The following is a 21,595-nucleotide window of genomic DNA, read 5'->3' on the forward strand; positions in this document are numbered from 1 at the left end:
GGAATCAGTACTACCAGACCATCTTTCCTATGAAACACTATTCACCTTTCCTGTGTTCCGAACGGTTGGAAAGGAAAGAATACGGTAGGAATTGTGTTCCTACGAAAATCCTGCACCAAACCTGTGAACCGAACGCAACCTTAGCTGTTCTTAATATAGTGTCCCTGGTAAAAATGAAGCCATGCCACTGTTTTTGCCTGTAATTGTTTGAGATTCTGACAAGTTTAGCCAAATGTTTTTGCCTGTAATTGTTTGAGACTCTGACTGTCTCCTCTGTGCCTTTTTGTGCAAACAGGGATATCCAATTCACCTGGTTGCTGTTGTGACCTTTTGGTGCACTGCACAAAACTCTTCTTAAAAGAAGTGACTTTTGTGCTGTTTAACTGGAATGTTAGATGGAACAGTTGGTTCATTTTGGTGGAACTGCACAAAGGGAGATCTGTGTTCCAATCCTCATCATCCATATTGGCGCCATAACCTTCCTTTAGGTAAGAATGATATTTAATGCATGTGTTCATCTCTATTTTCCGACTGCCATGAGAAAATAATGTTGTTTTTTACTAGTACACTTGTACTCCCTCACTGACAAAACCAATTGTGAATTAGAAGGCCAATCATGTACTTGGTTTCACCAACTGGTGAGGAGAAAGAGAAACAGAGCATGAAGAGGAAGAAGAAGAAGAATAAACAGTGCCAATGCGATCTTGCTGAAGCCAGAGGCCTCAGTCGAGGCTATTCAAGGGCTCTGGCAACGACTACCTTACATGTGAGACGATCCTCCAGGGAGCCCTTCCACTTCTACTGTCTCACTTAATTAATTAGGAGCACTTAAGTACCACTAATTTATTACTGCCTAATTTTCCTGTTGGAGTTAAACAAATCTTTAGTAGGACCCCATGCTGAATCATGTACATGTGAATGTATGTCTATGGAGGTGAATCATGTGGTGGAGCAGGGAGGGAATATTATTAGTGTCATGACATAATAGTGCTATTGTTTTGCATGTCAATTTATTGCCATTGGTTCAACGAGGCAATGTTTTGCGTATTGTCCATTTGATGCCACTGTTTGAGTAATATGCTAATGTCTTCCTATCCTTTCTCACTAAGCTAATGAAGGTTTCACTTTGTTCCTACTTGTGAAAACAGGGATCATGTTGTGCCAATCATACATTTTAGTGGAACTACACAAGACAATACAATGAACTGTATCCCAGCCAGTGCTTTAACTCTACTGGAAGTTCTTGATAATCTTTCGATATAATCTTAGCACTGGTAAACAAGAGTGATTTCAACCATACATTTGAAGTGCACAAAAATATATACTATTGTGTGAATCTAGTGTGTGCTTTATCATCTCTTATGGGACTACACGAATAAGCTTTTTTTCTCAGGTTGGTACGGGCCTAAGGCCTTCATCCATATTAGTTTGCTGTCATCTCTATTTGTATCGTGCTACTGTCATGAGAAGCTCCTTTATCTTTGCACTTTTAAGTTTTGCAACCTATGATAAATGGCAATGCTTTGAGTGTTGAGTTGAGCTAATTGGCACTGATTAAATAAACTAATACCTCTCTTTAAGCAAGACTACTATGTTGCTAACTTTACCCATTAAGATAATGAGGGTGCTTCTATTTGTTAGTGTATGTTTCATCAACTAGTCCCACTATTACAGTAATCTCACTCTCTCAATATATGTGCCAACAGGGATGCTCGATTTTGGTGGAACTGCACAAAAACTTTGGGTGCTTCATTGCCTCGACAGCTTCTGTCCTTTCCTGTCAGTCACTAATCTCCGCTTGCTTTCTTCCTTTGCTGTCAGTCGCTTGGCTTATCTCGGCTTCCAGTCAAGGAAATAGTAATTGATATGCTACCTCACACAGGTTGGTACTAGTCTTTATCCTGATTATTGTGCCTGTCATATGTATTGGTAATTTAGTATTGTGCTACTGTTTGCTGATTTCATAAAGGAGTAATTTGGAGCCTGAACTCGCAGGCAAATCATTACATCGGGTGATTTCAGTAGAACTGCACAAAATGATTAGATGGACAGGTACTTATGCTGCTGCTATGTACTCCAAAGTTCACTCAAACAAGCATCGATGTTGACAAGAAGTGCCTATATTCATTCAAGTATCAACCGGCGTCAACCAATTGTCAAACTCCAAGTATTAGGAGAGTGAACGCCAAAAATATTGCTTGGTGCATAGCCCAGAAAAACGCAGTCTAGTCTTTGGTCCCAACTTGTGCCTTTTGGTTATCGGCACATATGGTAGCGAACTATATGGCATGGAGTCTAAAGATTCCAGACAAGTTGGTTGACACGTATATTCATCTGGGACTTAATCAGTCTGCACGCCAAGGACGCTCCATTTTAGTTGAACTGCACAAAAAATTTGGGTGGTTCATTTTCTCAACCGCCTCCTTTCTCATCTGCAATGTAGAATTTTGGCGAGATATAGGACCAAGATGAGCCAGTAAACTAGTTGGATGAAAGTAGTGGCTAAGTTGCTCAAACCTCCGTCGACACGAGGCCACTATTTGAGGATAAACCTACAAGCAAAGTTCAGATTGTCTATGCTGCCTCTTATGTACTCGAAAGTTTACTCGTACAAGAACTAATTTTAGCAAGAAGTACCTCTGATTGAACACCATTTATCAGTCTGTACCCTAGGTAATTAAAGTTCGTCCATGGATCATATTGGCTATGATCTCAATCACTTGGATGCATAAACATACTGAACATGTGTATATCTGAATCTTTTTGTGAATTATGTATGAATATTGTCGTGTGATCTATCAATCATTTGGATGCATAGATATGTTGAGCTTGTGTATATATGAATCTTTTGAGTTGCTGATAGTGAATGTTGGCTATGAATATGAACGTGTCCTGTGAACCTGAGTTTGGTATAAATTGCAACAGAACCAGTTATAACCCTTCTCCTCCTCTCAACCTGTGACTCCACTGCCGCGTTTTCCCATCTCTGAGTCATTCCCGTCCGGGGCCTCGCCGTCGTCCAACGCCTCGCTGTGTTCGGTGCGGCATGGTCAACAAACAAGAGTCATCGGAAGAGGACTGTACGTGGAGAGCCTGACGGCTGGGACCCACGAGGTCCATGGTCGCACGCAAGGAAAGTTCCTCCTTATTAAGCTGAAAAAAATGTTTCCTCCACCTGGCAGCTGGGACCCACCGGTTGTATCTTCACACGGAAGGAAGTGCCTCCTTGTTTTGCGAAAAAAATTATTCATCCCGTTGACAGCTGGGACCCATCAGATTTGGTGACTGACTTGTGGGCCTACTAAGCGGACGTGTATGCATGGCTTTGTCAACTTAGTCAACAAATGATTCTAGCAGCTGGACCGTTGGATGTTAATCTAACAGCCGTGCTCCTTCTTCAACCTCTGTTCTTGCTCCTGTCTCTCGTGGGCGGCACCGCGGCTGTGCTGCCGCGCACCCGTACCAGTGAAGTTTCCCACTCCTCTCCATCTGCGACTCCACTACCCCGTCTTCCCCATCTCCGGGTCGTTCCAGTCTGGGTGCGCTCGGCATGGTGTGGTCAACATGGTCAACAACCGAGAGTCATCGGAAGATGACTGTGTTGGAAATATGCCCTAGAGGCAATAATAAATTAGTTATTATTATATTTCCTTGTTCATGATAATCGTTTATTATCCATGCAATAATTGTATTGATAGGAAACTCAGATACATGTGTGGATACATAGACAACACCATGTTCCTAGTAAGCCTCTAGTTGACTAGCTCGTTAATCAATGGATGGTTACAGTTTCCTGCATGGACATTGGATGTCGTTGATAACGGGATCACATCATTAGCAGAATGATGTGATGGACAAGACCCAATCCTAAGCCTAGCACAAAGATCGTGTAGTTCGTATGCTAAAGCTTGTCTAATGTCAAGTATCATTTCCTTAGACCATGAGATTGTGCAACTCCCGGATACCGTAGGAATGCTTTGGGTGTACCAAACGTCACAACGTAACTGGGTGTCTATAAAGGTGCACTACAGGTATCTCCGAAAGTGTCTGTTGGGTTGGCACGAATCGAGACTGGGATTTGTCACTCTGTGTAAACGGAGAGGTATCTCTGGGCCCACTCGATAGGACATCATCATAATGTGCACAATGTGACCAAGGGGTTGATCACGGGATGATTTGTTACGGAACGAGTAAAGAGACTTGCCGGTAACGAGATTGAACAAGGTATCGGGATACCGACGATCGAATCTCGGGCAAGTACAATACCGCTAGACAAAGGGAATTGTATACGAGATCGATTGAGTCCTTGACATCGTGGTTCATCCGATGAGATCATCGTGGAGCATGTGGGAGCCAACATGGGTATCCAGATCCCGCTGTTGGTTATTGACCAGAGAACGTCTCGGTCATGTCTGCATGGTTCCCGAACCCGTAGGGTCTACACACTTAAGGTTCGATGACGCTAGGGTTATAAAGGAAGTTTGTATGTGGTTACCGAATGTTGTTCGCAGTCCCGGATGAGATCCCGGACGTCACGAGGAGTTCCGGAATGGTCGGGAGGTAAAGATTTATATAAGGGAAGTCCTGTTTTGGTCACCGGAAAAGTTTCGGCTTTTATCGTTAATGTACCGGGACCACCGGGAGGGTCCCGGGGGTCCACCAAGTGGGGACACCTTCCCCGGAGGGCAGCATGGGCCAAATGTGGGAGGGGACCAGCCCCAGGTGGGCTGCTGTGGCCCCCCCCCAAAAGGCCCAAGGCGCAGGGAAGAGTGGGAGGGGGCAAACCCTAGGGCAGATGGGCCCTAAGGCCCACCCCAGGTGCGCCTCCCCTCTCTCCCCCTCTGGCCGCCACCCAGATGGGATCTGGGGGCTGCCGCCACCCCTGGGGAGGGAAACCTAGAGAGGGCGCAGCCCCCTCCCCTTCCCCTATAAATAGTTGAGGTCTAGGGGCTGCCCAACACATGAGTTTCTCTTCCTCTTGGCGCAGCCCTACCTCTCTTCCTCCTCCTCTCCCGCGGTGCTTGGCGAAGCCCTACAGGATTGCCACGCTCCTCCACCACCACCACGCCGTTGTGCTGCTGCTGGATGGAGTCTTCCTCAACCTCTCCCTCTCTCCTTGCTGGATCAAGGCATGGGAGACGTCATCGGGCTGTACGTGTGTTGAACGCAGAGGTGCCGTCCGTTCGGCACTAGGATCTCCGGTGATTTCGATCACGACGAGTACGACTCCTTCAACCCCGTTCTCTTGAATGCTTCCGCTTAGCGATCTACAAGGGTATGTAGATGCACTCTCTTTCCCCTCGTTGCTAGTTTCTCCATAGATAGATCTTGGTGACACGCAGGAAAATTTTGAATTTCTGCTACGTCCCCCTACAGTGGCATCATGAGCTAGGTCTATTGCGTAGATTCTTTGCACGAGTAGAACACAAAGTTGTTGTGGACGTCGATTTTGTTCAATATGCTTACTGTTACTAGTCCAATCTTGTTTCGATGGTATTGTCGGATGAAGCGGCCCGGACCGACCTTACACGTACTCTTACGTGAGACAGGTTCCACCGACTGACATGCACTTGGTGCATAAGGTGGCTAGCGGGTGCCAATCTCTCCCACTTTAGTCAGAACGGATTCGATGAAAAGGGTCCTTATGAAGGGTAAATAGCAATTGTCATATCACGTTGTGGTTTTGCGTAGGTAAGAAACGTTCTTGCTAGAAACCCATAGCAACCACGTAAAACATGCAAACAACAATTAGAGGACGTCTAACTTGTTTTTGCAGGGAATGCTATGTGATGTGATATGGCCAAGAAGAATGTGATGAATGATATGTAATGTATGAGATTGATCATGTCCTTGTAATAGGAATCACGACTTGCATGTCGATGAGTATGACAACCGGCAGGAGCCATAGGAGTTGTCTTAATTTATTGTATGACCTACGTGTCATTGAACAACACCATGTAATTACTTTACTTTATTGCTAAGCGGTAGCCATAGTAGTAGAAGTAATAGTTGGTCAGACAACTTCATGAAGACACGATGATGGAGATCATGATGATGGAGATCATGGTGTCATGCCGGTGACGATGATGATCATGGAGCCCCGAAGATGGAGATCAAAAGGAGCAAAATGATATTGGCCATATCATGTCACTATTTGATTGCATGTGATGTTTATCATGTTTATGCATCTTATTTGCTTAGAACGACGGTAGTAAATAAGATGATCCCTCATTAAAATTTCAAGAAAGTGTTCCCCCTAACTGTGCACCATTGCGAAAGTTCGTCGTTTCGAAGCACCACGTGATGATCGGGTGTGATAGATTCTTACGTTCACATACAACGGGTGTAAGCCAGATTTACACACGCGAAGCACTTAGGTTAACTTGACGAGCCTAGCATGTACAACCATGGCCTCGGAACACAAGAGACTGAAAGGTCGAGCATGAGTCGCATGGAGGATATGATCAACATGAAGATGTTCACCGATGATGACTAGTCCTTCTCACGTGATGATCGGACACAGCCTAGTTGACTCGGATCATGTAATCACTTAGATGACTAGAGGGATGTCCATCTGAGTTGGAGTTCATGAGATGAACTTAATTATCCTGAACATAGTCAAAAGAACTTTGCAAATTATGTCGTAAGCTCGCGCTTTAGTTCCACTATTTAGATATGTTCCTAGAGAAAATATAGTTGAAAGTTGACAGTAGCGATTATGCGGACAGTAGAAAGCTTATGTCCTTAATGCACCGCTCAGTGTGCTGAACCCCAAGCGTCGTCTGTGGATGTTGCGAACATCGGATATACATGTTTTGATAACTATGTGATAGTTCAGTTAAACGGTTTAGAGTTGAGGCACCAAAGACGTTTTCGAAACATCGAGGAACATATGAGATGTTTCGAGGGCTGAAATTGGGATTTCAGGCTCGTGCCCGCGTCAAGAGGTATGAGACATCCGACGAGTTTCTTAGCCTACAAACTAAAGGAGAAAAGCTCAATCATTGAGCTTGTACTCAGATTGTCTGGGTACAACAATCACTTGAATCGAGTGGGAGTCAATCTTCCAGATGAGATAGTGATGTTTCTCCAAAGTCATTGCACCAAGCTACTAGAGCTTCGTGATGAACTATAACATATCAGGGATAGATATGATGGTCCTTGTAATATTCGCGATGTTTGACACCGCGAAAGTAGAAATCAAGAAGGAGCATCAATTGTTGATGGTTAGTGAAACCACTAGTTTCAAGAAGGGCAATGGCAAGAAGGAATACTTCATGAAATGGTAAGTCAACTGCTGCTCTAGTGAAGAAACCCAAGGTTGAACCCAAACCCGAGACTCAGTGCTTCTGTAATAAAGGGAACAACCACTGGAGCAGAATTACCCTAGGTACTTGGTAGATAAGAAGGCAGGCAAGGTCGATAGAAGTATATTGGATATACATGTGTACTCTACTAGTACTTCTCGTAGCACCAGGGTATTAGATACCGGTTCGGTTGCTAAGTGTTAGTAACTCGAAATAAAAGCTACGGAATAAACGGAGACTAGCTAAAGGTGAGCTGATGATATGTGTTGGAAGTGTTTCCAAGGTTGATGTGATCAAGCATCGCACGCTCCCTCTACCATCGAGATTGGTGTTAAAATAATTGTTATTTGGTGTTTGCGTTGAGCATAGACATGATTGGATTATGTCTATTGCAATACGGTTATTCATGTAAGGAGAATAATGGTTACTCTATTTATTTGAATAATACCTTCAATGGTCTTGCACCTAAAAGAATGGTTCATTGAATCTCGATCGTAGTGATACACATTTTCATGCCAAAAGATATAAGATAGTAATGATAGTACCACTTACTTGTGGCACTGCCATGTAAGTCATATTGGTATAAAACGCATGAAGAAGCTCCATGTTGATGGATCTTTGGACTCACTCGTTTTGAAAAGTTTGAGACATGCGAGCCATGTCTATTGGTGTATACGCATGAAGAAACTCCATGCAGATGGATCGTTTGGACTCACTTGATTTTGAATCGCTTGAGAAATGCAAATCATACCACTGGGCAAGATGACTGAAAAGCCTCGTTTTCAGTAAAATGGAACAAGATAGCAACTTGTTGGAAGTAACACATTTTGATGTGTGCAGTCCAATGAGTGCTGAGGCATGCAGTGAATATTGTTATGTTCTTACTTCATGGATGATTTAAGTAGATACTGAGTATATTTACTTGATGAAACACAAGTCTGAATTATTGAATGGTTCAAGTAATTTCAGAGTGAAGTTGAAGATCATCGTGACAAGAGGATAAAATGTCTATGATATGATCACATAGATGAGTATCTGAGTTACGAGCTTTGGCACGCAATTAAGACATTGTGGAAATTGTTTCACAATTAATACCGCCTGGAACACCATAATGTGATGGTGTGTCCGAACATCATATTTGCACCCTATTGGATATAGTGCGTACCATGATGTATCTTATCAAATTACCACTATCGTTCATGGGTTAGGCATTAGAGACAACCGCACTCACTTTAACAGGGCACCACGTAATTCCGTTGAGATGACACCGTGAGAACTATGGTTTAGAGAAACCTAAGCTGTCGTTTCTTGAAAGTTTGGGGCTGCGACGCTTATGTGAAAAAGTTTCATCATGATAAGCTCGAACCCAAAATGGATAAATACATCTTCATAGGATACCCAAAATGTTTGGGTACACCTCCTATCTCAGATCCGGAAGCATAAGTAATTGTTTCTAGAAACGGGTCCTTTCTCGAGGAAAAGTTTCTCTCGAAAGAATTGAGTGGGAGGATAGTGGAGACTTGATGAGGTTATTGAACCGTAACTTCAACTAGTGTGTAGCAGGGCACAGGAAGTTGTTCCTGTGGCGCCTACACCAATTGAAGTAGAAGCTTATGATAGTGATCATGAAGTTTCGGATCAAGTCACTAACGTACCTCGTAGGGTGACAAGGATGCGTACTACTTCAGAGTGGTACGCAATCCTGTCTTAGAGGTCATGTTGCTAGACAACAATGAACCTACGAGCTATGGAGAAGCGATGGTGGGCCCGGATTCCGACGAATGGCTCGAGTCCATAAAATCCGAGAAAGCATCCATGACTTTGGAAGAAATACTTGATGGTCATAAGGCCGTTGGGTACAGATGGATTTTAAAAGAAAGACAGACAATGATGGTAATAATCACCATTAAGAAAGCTCGACTTGTCGTTAAGATGTTTTCCGACAAGTTCAAGGAGTTGACTACGGTGAGGCTTTCTCACTCGTAGTGATGCTAAGAGTCTGTTGGAAATGGATTAGCAGTTACTGCATTATTTATGAGATCTTCCAGATAGAATGTCAAAGCATTGTTTCCTCGACAGTTTTCTTGAGGAAAGGTTGTATGTGATACAACCAGAAGGTTTTGACAATCCTGAAGAACGCTAACAAATATGCAAAACTCCAGCAATCCTTCTAAGGACTGGAGTAAGCATCTCAGAGCTGGAATTTACGCTTTGATGAGATGATCAAAGATTTTGGGTTTATACAAAAGTTTATGAGAAACTGGTATTTCCAAAGAAGTGAGTGGGAGCGCTATAGAATTTTTGATGAGTATATGTTGTTGACATATTGTTGATCAGAAATGATGCAGAATTTCTGGAAAGCATATGGGGTTATTTGAAAAGTGTTTTTCAAGGGAAAACCTGGATTAAGCTACTTGAACATTGAGCATCAAGATCTATGAGGATAGATCAGAACCGCTTAATGGTACTTTAAAATGAGCATATACCTTGACATGATATTGAAGGTGTTCAAGATGGATCAGTCAAAGAAGCAGTTCTTGCCTGAGATGTAAGGTACGAAGTTAAGACTTAAAGCTCGACCACGGCAGAATAGAGAGAAAGGACGAAGGTCGTCCCCTATGCTTCATACATAGGCTCTATAGTATGCTATGCTGTGTACCGCACCGGAAATGTGCCTAGCCATGAGTCAGTCAAGGGGTACAAGAATGATCCAGGAATGGATCATTGCACAGCGGTCAAAATTGTCCTTGGAGTAAATAAGGACATGTTTCTTGATTATGGAGGTGATAAAGAGTTCGGCGTAAAGGGTTACGTCGATGCAAGCTTTAACACCTATCTGAATGACTCTGAGTAGCAAACCGGATACGTATAGTGGAGCAACCATTTGGAATAGCTTCAAGTGGAGCGTGGAAGCATCATTTACAATATGACATAGAGAATTGCGAAGTACATACGGATCTGAAAGTTGCAGACTCGTTGACTAAAACCTCTCTCACAAGAAAAACATGATCAAAACCCCGAACTCATTGAGTCTTAATCACATGATGATGTGAACTAGTTTAATGACACTAGTAAACTCTTTGGATGTTGGTCACATGGCGATGTGACGTGTGAGTGTTAATCACGTGGCGATGTGAACTAGATTATTGACTCTAGTGCAAGTGGGAGACTGTTGGAAATATGCCCTAGAGGCAATAATAAATTAGTTATTATTATATTTCCTTGTTCATGATAATCGTTTATTATCCATGCTATAATTGTATTGATAGGAAACTCAGATACATGTGTGGATACATAGACAACACCATGTCCCTAGTAAGCCTCTAGTTGACCAGCTCGTTGATCAATGGATGGTTACAGTTTCCTGACCATGGACATTGGATGTCGTTGATAACGGGATCACATCATTAGCAGAATGATGTGATGGACAAGACCCAATCCTAAGCCTAGCACAAAGATCGTATAGTTCATATGCTAAAGCTTTTCTAATGTCAAGTATCATTTCCTTAGACCATGAGATTGTGCAACTCCCAGATACCGTAGGAATGCTTTGGGTGTACCAAACGTCACAACGTAACTAGGTGGCTATAAAGGTGCACTACAGGTATCTCCGAAAGTGTCTATTGGGTTGGCACAAATCGAGACTGGGATTTGTCACTCCGTGTAAATGGAGAGGTATCTTTGGTCCCACTCGGTAGGACATCATCATAATGTGCACAATGTGACCAAGGGGTTGATCACGGGATGATGTGTTACGGAACGAGTAAAGAGACTTGCCGGTAACGAGATTGAACAAGGTATCGGGATACCGACGATCGAATCTCGGGCAAGTACAATACTGCTAGACAAAGGGAATTGTATACGGGATCGATTGAGTCCTTGACATCGTGGTTCATCCGATGAGATCATCGTGGAACATGTGGGAGCCAACATGGGTATCCAGATCCCACTGTTGGTTATTGACCGGAGAACGTCTCGGTCATGTCTGCATGGTTCCCGAACCCGTAGGGTCTACACACTTAAGGTTCGATGATGCTAGGGTTATAAAGGAAGTTTGTATGTGGTTACCGAATGTTGTTCGGAGTCCCGGATGAGATCCCGGACGTCACGAGGAGTTCCGGAATGGTCAGGAGGTAAAGATTTATATATGGGAAGTCCTGTTTTGATCACCGGAAAAGTTTCGGGTATTATCGGTAACGTACCGGGACCACCGGGAGGGTCCCGGGGGTCCACCAAGTGGGGCCACCATCCCCGGAGGGAGCATGATCCAAGTGTGGGAGGGGACCAGCCCCAGGTGGGCTGGTGCGCCCCCCCACAAGGCCCAAGGCACAGGGAAGAGTGGGAGGGGGCAAACCCTAGGATAGATGGGCCCTAAGGCCCACCCCAGGTGCGCCTCCCCTCTCTCCCCCTCTGGCCGCCACCCAGATGGGATCTGGGGGCTGCCGCCACCCCTGGGGAGGGAACCCTAGAGGGGGCGCGGCCCCCTCCCCTTCCCCTATAAATAGTTGAGGCCTAGGGGCTGCCCAACACATGAGTTTCTCTTCCTCTTGGCGCAGCCCTACCTCTCTTCTCCTCCTCTCCTGCGGTGCTTGGCGAAGCCCTGCAGCTCCTCCACCACCACCACGCCGTTGTGCTGCTACTGGATGGAGTCTTCCTCAACCTCTCCCTCTCTCCTTGCTGGATCAAGGCATGGGAGACGTCATCGGGCTGTACGTGTGTTGAACGCGGAGGTGCCGTCTGTTCGGCACTAGGATCTCCGGTGATTTGGATCACGACGAGTACGACTCCTTCAACCCCGTTCTCTTGAACGCTTCCGCTTAGCGATCTACAAGGGTATGTAGATGCACTCTCCTTCCCCTCGTTGCTGGTTTCTCCATAGATAGATCTTGGTAACACGTAGGAAAATTTTGAATTTCTACTACGTCCCCCAATAGTGGCATCATGAGCTAGGTCTATTGCGTAGATTCTTTGCACGAGTAGAACACAAAGTTGTTATGGACGTTGATTTTGTTAAATATGCTTACCGTTACTAGTGAAATCTTGTTTCAATGGAATTGTGGGATGAAGCGGCCCGGACCGACCTTACACGTACTCTTATGTGAGACAGGTTCCACCGACTGACATGCACTTGGTGCATAAGGTGGCTAGCGGGTGCAGGAACGACTTCCATCAGAAGTATACTGTACGTGGAGAGTCTCAGCTGGGTCCATGGCCGCAGCAAGTAAGTGCTTCCTTATTACAAGGAAAATAATGATTCCTCCAACTAATAGCGGGGACCCACTCGACGGGCCACCGTATTTTGCGAAAAAAAATGTTTGCCCCTTGACTGCTGGGACCCACCTGGCAGGCCACCGTATTTCACGAAAAAACGTCCCCCCCCCCCGCTGTCAGCTCGGACCCACCAGAAGTGCCTCCTTATTACGCACAAAAAAAAGAATACTCCCCTGCTAGCTGGGACCCACCTTGGCGGGAGGCTGACTTGTGGGCCTACTAAGTTGACGGGGACGAAGGGCTTTGTCAACTTAGTCAATATGAACGATTCTAGCTCCAGTGATCGTACGATGTCCATCCAACGGTCGTAGTGCTTCTTCAACCTCTGGTCTTCTTGCTCCAGCCGCCCAAACCAGTGCCGGTCGTGCCTCATGCTCCTGCCTCCCGTGGCCGCCTGTGCTGCCGCGGAGGACTCACCGCCCCCTTGTAAGGGCATATTTATCCTTCAGGTGTTTTGGTGATTGATGACAATGCATTTGCGGACTAATCGTGTGCCTTGAGTTTCTCAGATACTTCATCTCTAGGCATGAGACGATTTGGTGCCCCTCGGAGACTATTGAAGTCAGCGTTTTTCTACGTTTCTCTTTGGTGCATTTGAGTCGTAGGAGAGCCGTACTATTAAGAGGGGGTCCGCGTCGGAAAGGTTTGGGTGGAATCAACACGTACACTTGTTCCTCCTTTCCCTGCATTTTGGAGCTTCCCTTTGTTATCTTGGTTGTGCGGAAATCTGACTACTACAGCTGTACTTGCGGTAGTACCGCAAGTACACGCGGTAGTACCGCTGGGTGTCACGGTAGTACCGCTCATCTGGAGCGGTAGTACCACGGCTCCTAGGCCTTGTGACGCTCTGGTGCGGTAGTAGGGGCGGATGTAATTTTTTACATCCGCGCCCTCCACGGTAGTACCGCTCGTCCAGCGCGGTAGTACCGCGGGGGCCCACGGTAGTACCGCTCCCTAGGAGTCATAGTACCGTGGCCCTCCTACCTAGTACTGCAGTGTCGCGGTAGTAGGCGCGGATGTAATTTTTTACATCCGCGCCCGCACGGTAGTACCGCGCCTCGCGAGCGGTAGTACCGCGTCGGATTTTTGTACCACCTCAGTTTCAGCGGAAGTAGGCACGGATGTAATTTATTTCATCTGCGCCCTTCCCAGGCCGTGACTTTCCTGCCAAGTGGTAGTACCGCAAGTGGGTGCGGTAGTACCGCGCAAGCGGTAGTACTGCCCCCTTGTCAGGCTAGTTCCGGCCTGTGCTGCTGTCGCGGTAGTACTATGGTCAGCCACGGTAGTATCGCACAGTTTCGCGGTAGTACCGCGCCCCTGGAGCGGTAGTACCGTGGGTCGCGGGCTGAACATGTGGATAACGGTTGGATTCTTTCCACGACTATATAAGGGGTGTCTTCTACCTCTAGTTGACTACCTCTTCCACCTCTAAGCTCCATTGTTGCTCCAAGCTCCATTTTCACTCAATCTCTCTCCCTAGCCAATCAAACTTGTTGATTTGCTCGGGATTGGGTGACAAGTGCCCGATCTACACTTCCACCACAGGATATTTGATTCCCCCCACTTATCCCTTGTGGATCTTGTTACTCTTGGGTGTTGAGCACCCTAGACGGTTCAGGTCACCCCGAAGCCATACTCCATTGTGGTGAAGCTTCGCGGGATTATTGGGAGCCTCCAAGTGTTGTGGAGATAGCCCCAATCTTGTTTGTAAAGGTCCGGTTGCCGCCTTCAAGGGCTCCAATAGTGGAATCACTGCATCTCGCATTGTGTGAGGGCGTGAGGAGATTACGGTGGCCCTAGTGGCTTCTTGGGGAGCATTGTGCCTCCACACCGCTCTAACGGAGACGTACTTCCCCTTAAAAGGAAGGAACTTCGGTAACACATCCTTGTCTCCACCGGCTCCACTCTTGGTTATCTTATCCCTTTACGTTTGCAAGCTTACTTGTGCTATATCCATTGCTTGCTTGTGTGCTTATTGTCTTTGCATCATATAGGTTGTCCACATAGTTGCACATCTAGACAACCTATTTCATTGCAAGGTTTAAATTATTAAAGAAAAGTCTAAAAATTGTTAGTTGCCTATTCACCCCCCCTCTAGTCAACCATATAGATCCTTTCAATTGGTATCAGAGCCTCGTCTCTTTATTAAGGACTTTGCCGTCCAAAGAGTATGGTTGACGTCAACGTCGGTGCAGAGGAACACTCCGGTGTGAATCCCATCTCGTCTTCGGCCGAAGGGGGAACCTCGGTCTCACTTGAGGAATTCAATGTGGCTTTAGACACATTGAAAACCTCCATGACGGCCGAGGTTAAAAGCATGTTTACTGAATTTCTAGAGGGACTTAAACTATCTACCTCACCAATGAAAGTGGGTGATCCCACTAACAAGGTGACGGATGCTAACTCCGATAAGGGGGAAGCTAACAATGAAAAGAGTCCATCTACTAGTGGTAGAAATGGCACCGGCATCTTTGCCCATGTGGAACCCCCGGTGTATAGAGGACCGATCCCCTCTACTCATTTGAATCATGCCGGTCCTCCTCCTAAATATGTGAAAAATGAAGATTATGATTCTTGGGTTTATCGCTTCAAGTGTCATTTAAAACATGTGAATACTAACCTTTGGAGAATTATTGAAGAAGGTTTCTATCCCCATGATCCAAGCAACTTCACCCCTCGAGAAGAAGTGGACAATCAATTCAATGAGAGTGCTCTCTTCATCATCCAAGATGCTATCCTTCCCGAAGATCTCCCTCATCTTCGACCTCATGTCATGGCTAAAGAAGCATGGAAGTGTGTCGAGCGTATGTATAGAGGAAGTGCTAGCATTCAACGCTCCAACTATGAAGTGGTGCAAGATGAAGCCGATGAGTTTGCAATGAAAGAGGATGAAGAACCTCGTGAGCTCTTTTGAAGAGTGACCAAACTTGCGGTCGCACTCCGAGATCATGGGAGTAAGGACACGGATGACAACTGGATCAAGCACAAGTTCCTCAAGGCCATGATGCCCTACAACAAGGCCATGTCCTCCGTCATCCGCCAAAGACCGGACTTCCACTCCATGACCTCTGGTGAAGTGTTGGATGAGTTTGTTGCGATGAACATCTTGGATAAGACCGCTGACAATGCGGTGCTCCATTCCCAAAGGGCAAAGAAGCCCAATCTTGCCTTGAAGGCCAAGGTTAGTGTGGAAGAAGAAGAAGAAGAGGAAGATGAGGAGAGCAACCCCGAGGACACGAAGTATGATTATCATGAGCACATGGCTCTTGCCTCAAGACAGTTTTGGAGTAAGAAGACTACAAGACCCAACTTCAACAAGAACAACTCAAGTGGCCTCAAGGGGAAGCAACGAGTTAGAACTTGTTTCAACTGTGGCAATGTCAGCCATTTCGTTGCGGATTGTCCATACGAGAAGCGGGAAGACAATGGTGGCAAGTTCATTCGAAAAGACAAAGCCAAGTCCTTCCCCAACAAGAACAACTTCACCAAGAAGACTCCTTCTCGCGGGTTGGTGGTTCAAGAAGAATACCGTGAGGATGACGATGATGATGAAGATGGTGAAACAATGGCCATGGCATCTGTTGCCATTGTCTCAACTCCTCGGGTGTCTCTCTTCGATGCACCGAACGAGAACATCACCGCCAAGTGCCTCATGGCTAAGGCCACCAACAAGGTAACCCCCAACATCAAAACCACCATTATTCCTAACCCTCCTTCAACGGATGACTTTGATAATGGTAAGGGGTCTAATGAGGAGATCAATGAATTTGAGTCCTTCATGAATAAGCTCAAGGGAAAATCCAAGAAGCATTTTGTTGCTCTCTTGGAACAACTTGGTGAAGCCAATGACATGATCGAGGCTCATGAAGAAACCATCACTAAGATGGAAAGTCATAGTCGTGACTATGCCGATGAGATATCGGATCTCTCTAATGCTCTTGAGGAAGAGCGTGAGCACCGTTTGGCTCTTGAGGAGTCCCACAATGATGGTCATGCTAAACTAAAGAAAGATCTTGATCATGCTCTTGTTGTGTCTCGTGTTCTAGCTTCCGAGAAGGCTAAACTTGGGGTTGATCATGTTAGACTCATGGAGGAGTTTGATGTACTTGACAAGGCCCATAAGGTCTTGAAAAGTGCTCATGCCACCCTCAAGGAGTCTCATGCTCAACTCCAAGTTAAGCTAACTAAGGAAAAGGCCACATTTCCTCACATGGTCTTAATTGATAATGCAAATGCTACTAACCCATGTTGTGAGCATGTGCATCTTGTGGAGGAAAATGCCAAGTTGAAGGAACAACTCGAGAAAGGTCTTGTGTCATGCATACAAGGCGAGAAGAACCTAAATGACCTTTTGAGCAATCAAAAGGATGTTGTGGGCAAGGAGGGAGTTGGGTTCGCACCCAAGTCCAAGAACAAGAAGAAGAACAAGGAGAAGAAGAGCAAGACCAATCGACCTCCTCCGCTCACGCAAACCTTTGTGAAGGAGGGAGAAGGTGCTCCTAAGGAGAAGAAGAACAATGGGAAGAGTGGTGAAGCCAAAGAGCGCAATGCCATCTCTCCCACAAAGCCGGCGACTTTAACCCCTCTTATGTGTTGTGCCGTGCTAGTGATGGACATGTTTATGCTAAATTTGTTGGTTCTCCTTATGAGTACATTGAATAGTCTATTTGGGTTCCTAAGACCCTTGTTACTAACATCAAAGGACCCATTACTCAATGGGTACCTAAAACCAAGCATTGATCTCTTGTAGGTGTTTGCTTACGGTGGGGGATCATGGTTGCTCGATAGTGGAGCAACAAATCATATGACCGGGAGCAAGGACTTGGTGGTGGACGTGCACAATATCCCATCTACGCCCACCAATGTCGAATGGGGTGATGCCTCACATTCTAAGGTATTGGGTCTTGGCAAGGTTGTCATTTCTCATTATCTAATGATCGGGAAAGTCATGCTTGTTGAGTCCCTTGCGTTCAATTTACTTTCTGTTCGTCAACTCGCACTCATGGGTTTTGCCACCTTCTTTGATATTGATACCCTGGCCCTCTTGTGGAGCAAGACTCTTAAAGTAGCCTTTGTTGGGCATGTCGAGAACGGTCTCTATGTGGTTAACTTCTCGGAGCAACCCACTAAGACCGCGACATGCCTAATGGCTAAAGTTGATGTGGGATGGCTTTGGCATCGCCGTTTAGCCCACGTCAATATGAGATCTTTGCAAAGTCTTCTCAAGGGGGACCATGTCCATGGACTAATGAATGTTAGTTTTGCCAAAGATCGTGTCTGCAGTGCGTGTATCGAAGGAAAGCTTCATGAGACGGCTCACCCTCCCACAACTATCATCTACTCGAAGAGACCCTTGGAGCTCCTCCACATGGACCTCTTTGGGCCCCCATCCTTTGATAGTCTTGGGGGTAGAAAGTATTGCTTGGTGATAGTGGATGATTATTCAAGATACACGTGGGTATACTTCTTCAAGAGGAAGAGTGAGACTCAACAAACCGTCATCAACTTTGCAAATGAAGCTCAACATCAACACAATGCAAAGATCTTGACAATAAGAAGTGACAACGGCACCGAGTTCAAGAACTACACCTTGGATGAGTTTCTTAGTGATGAAGGGATCAAGCATCAATATTCTGCACCATATACCCCTCAACAAAATGGTGTTGCGGAGAGGAAGAACCGAACGTTGATGGATGCGGCAAGGACCATGATGGCGGAGTTCAAGTCTCCATACAACTTCTGGGCCGAAGCCATCAACACAACTTGTCATGCATCCAATCGGCTCTATCTCCGCAAAGGCTTGAACAAGACTCCATATGAGATACTCACCGGGAACAAGCCCAATCTCAAGTACTTCCGGGTGTTCGGGTGTAAGTGTTTCATTCTCAAGAAAGGTGTTCGTTTGTCTAAATTTGAAGCTAGAGCTCATGAGGGCATATTTGTTGGTTATGCTACAAACTCTCATGCTTACCGTGTTCTCAACAAGTCCAACGGACTCATTGAGGAGACGTGTAACGTAGAGTTTGATGAAAATAACGGCTCCCAAGTGGAGCAAAGTGGTACTTGTGATGTAGGTGATGAAATTCCTCCCCAAGCCATAATAAGAATGGGTATAGGTCATATCCTACCCATTGAGGAACCCCTTGTAGCCGAAGGAGAAGGACAATGCTCCACTCAAGTGGAGCCATCACCTCCCCAAGACCCACACGCTTCCGACGCTTCCGAAGAACAAAGTGAAGGCCCTCACCTTCATGAACAAGACCAAGGGCAAGATCAACCTCAAGATGGAGGTGAACCTCTAAATGATTCCCAAGGTCAAGTTCTCCCCCTCGAGCAAGTTCAAGATCATGAGCAAGCTCAAGACGGCGCTCAAGATGATCAAGTTAACCTTCCTCCTTCCACACCCGAGGAAGAATTAGAGCGTCGTGCCGCGAAGATTGCTTCCAACCTCACCACCCAAGGCCATCTCATGGAAAACGTGGTTGGAAGTCTAAGAAAGGGGGTAAGCACTCGTAGACAATTAGCTAACTATTGTGAACATCATGCGTTTGTCTCTTGTGTTGAACCCCAAAAGGTCTATGAGGCGCTCGAAGACTCGGAATGGATCAATGCCATGCATGAAGAACTAAACAACTTCGAGTACAACAAGGTGTGGAGATTGGTGCCAAGACCTTCGGGGAACCACAACGTCATTGGAACAAAGTGGATCTTCAAGAACAAGCAATATGCTCATGGGAACATCATTCGTAACAAGGCAAGATTGGTAGCACAAGGCTACTCCCAAGTCGAGGGCATCGACTACGGTGAAACATTTGCTCCCGTTGCTCGTCTTGAATCCATTCATTTGTTGATTGCTTATGCTTCCCATCACAACTTTAAGTTGCAACAAATGGATGTGAAAAGTGCTTTTCTTAATGGTCCCATTAATGAGTTGGTTTATGTCAAGCAACCCCCCGGGTTCGAGGACCCCTACTTCCCGGATCACGTGTATCAACTCGATAAGGCACTCTATGGCCTTAAACAAGCCCCACGTGCGTGGTATGACCACCTTACCGAGTTGCTACAAGATCGTGGATTTGAAGTAGGACAAATCGATCCCACTCTTTTTACTAAGAAGGTCAAAGGGGAGTTGTTTGTATGCCAACTATATGTTGATGATATTATCTTTGGTTCTCCTAACAAAGCTTTCAATGAGGAATCTGCCGCTCTCATGACCTCCAAGTTCAAGATGTCTTCAATGGGAGAGTTGAAGTTCTTCCTTGGTTTTGACATCAAACAACAAAGAGAAGGAACCTTCATCAACCAAGCCAAATACACTCAAGACATGCTTAAAAGATTCAAGCTAAGTGATGTCAAGCCGGCTTCTACACCAATGCCTACCAAGTGCCAACTTGACATCGATCCCAATGGTAAAGCGATGGATCAAAAGGTATATCGCTCCATGATTGGCTCCTTGCTTTACCTTTGTGCATCTAGACCGGATATCATGTTGAGTGTGGGGATGTGTGCACGGTTTCAAGCCGCACCAAAGGAAAGTCACTATGTGGCGGTGTCAAGAGAATCTTTCGATATTTGGCTCATACCCCAAACTTTGGCTTATGGTACCCAAGAGGAGCAAATTTCAAGCTTGAAGGTTTCACAGATTCCGATTGGGCGGGGGACAAAGTGGATAGGAAGTCCACTTCCGGAGGGTGCCAATTTCTTGGTTGCTCTTTGGTAAGTTGGTCTTCCAAGAAGCAAAGTTGTGTGTCCCTCTCGTCCACCGAAGCGGAGTATGTGGCGGCCGGTAGTTGTTGTGCTCAACTCCTATGGATGAGGCAAACTTTAAAGGAGTACAGTATCATTTGTGACAAAGTGCCTCTTTGGTGTGATAATGAAAGTGCCATCAAGATTTCTCTCAACCCGGTACAACACTTCAAGATGAAGCACATTGAGATTCGGTATCACTTTATCCGGGATCACATTAGGCGAGGGGAGATCGAGCTCAAGTATGTCAACACTCATGATAACCTTGCAGATATTTTCATGAAGCCCTTGGATGAAGCAAGATTTCGCGAGTTAAGGCATGAGCCAAATATCATTGATTTGAGCAATGTGACTTGAACCCGTACACCCCCCACCACACTCAACGTGTTGTCTAGTTTAGGTGTAGGCATGGACATAGGGGGAGTGTTGTTCTCTCAATGAACTCTCCCTCCCCCCATTATGCATAAATCGATCACCTCTTTCACATTAGCCATTTTTAATGGTACTTGTGCTTCAAAGACGAGTTTTGGTCATGGGCCCAAGGATAATTCTTCGCGGTGCCATACCATCCAACTCAAACATAGGTGGCTTCGGCCACCGCCCTCTCTCCTCGAGAGGCTTTGTTGCTTGGTGGTTTCTTGTTGTCTTTTTGCCTCTGGTTTGTGCGTGTTCTTGTGGTTTCTTGTGTGTGAAAAGTTTTCGTGCAAAGGCTTTTTCTTCTCGTGTTGAAACTTGCGGTGACTTGAGCTCACGGTACTACCGCGGCCAGCTACGGTACTACCGTAGCCAGCCCCAGTACTACCGCTTGCGGGAGCACGGTACTACTGTCACCACGCGGCAGTAATTTTTTACTGCCACCTGGTTGAGCGGTACTACCGCCTCGGCGCGGTACTTCCGCCCGAGCGGTACTACCGCGATGATACGCGGTACTACCGCGCCGGTTCGAGCGCGTGGGGATAAGGACGGGCAGGGGGAGTTTTAACTCCCCATACCCATTCGCTGTCCTTTCTCTCCATGTCGCCTCCTTCTCTCCCTTGCTCAAGAACGGAGCTGGCGTTCGTCGCCGGATCTCCTCCACCGGCTGCCCTCCCGTGATTCCGATCGGTGGGATCGTTCCCCACCACGTGCTCTTGCTATGGACCAGGTTTTTTCCCCAACTCCCTCTCCGTGTTGATTGTGTTTAGTGTTTCTAGGTTTTGGGGGAGGCTTGTGTGTTCTTGAGATTCTTAGGCTTAATCTCTGCAAGAGTAGGATGAAGGAGCGTGGTATTA

The sequence above is a fragment of the Triticum dicoccoides genome, chromosome 7B, assembly GCF_002162155.2.
Source record: "Triticum dicoccoides isolate Atlit2015 ecotype Zavitan chromosome 7B, WEW_v2.0, whole genome shotgun sequence".
Taxonomy (NCBI): Eukaryota; Viridiplantae; Streptophyta; class Magnoliopsida; order Poales; family Poaceae; genus Triticum; species Triticum dicoccoides.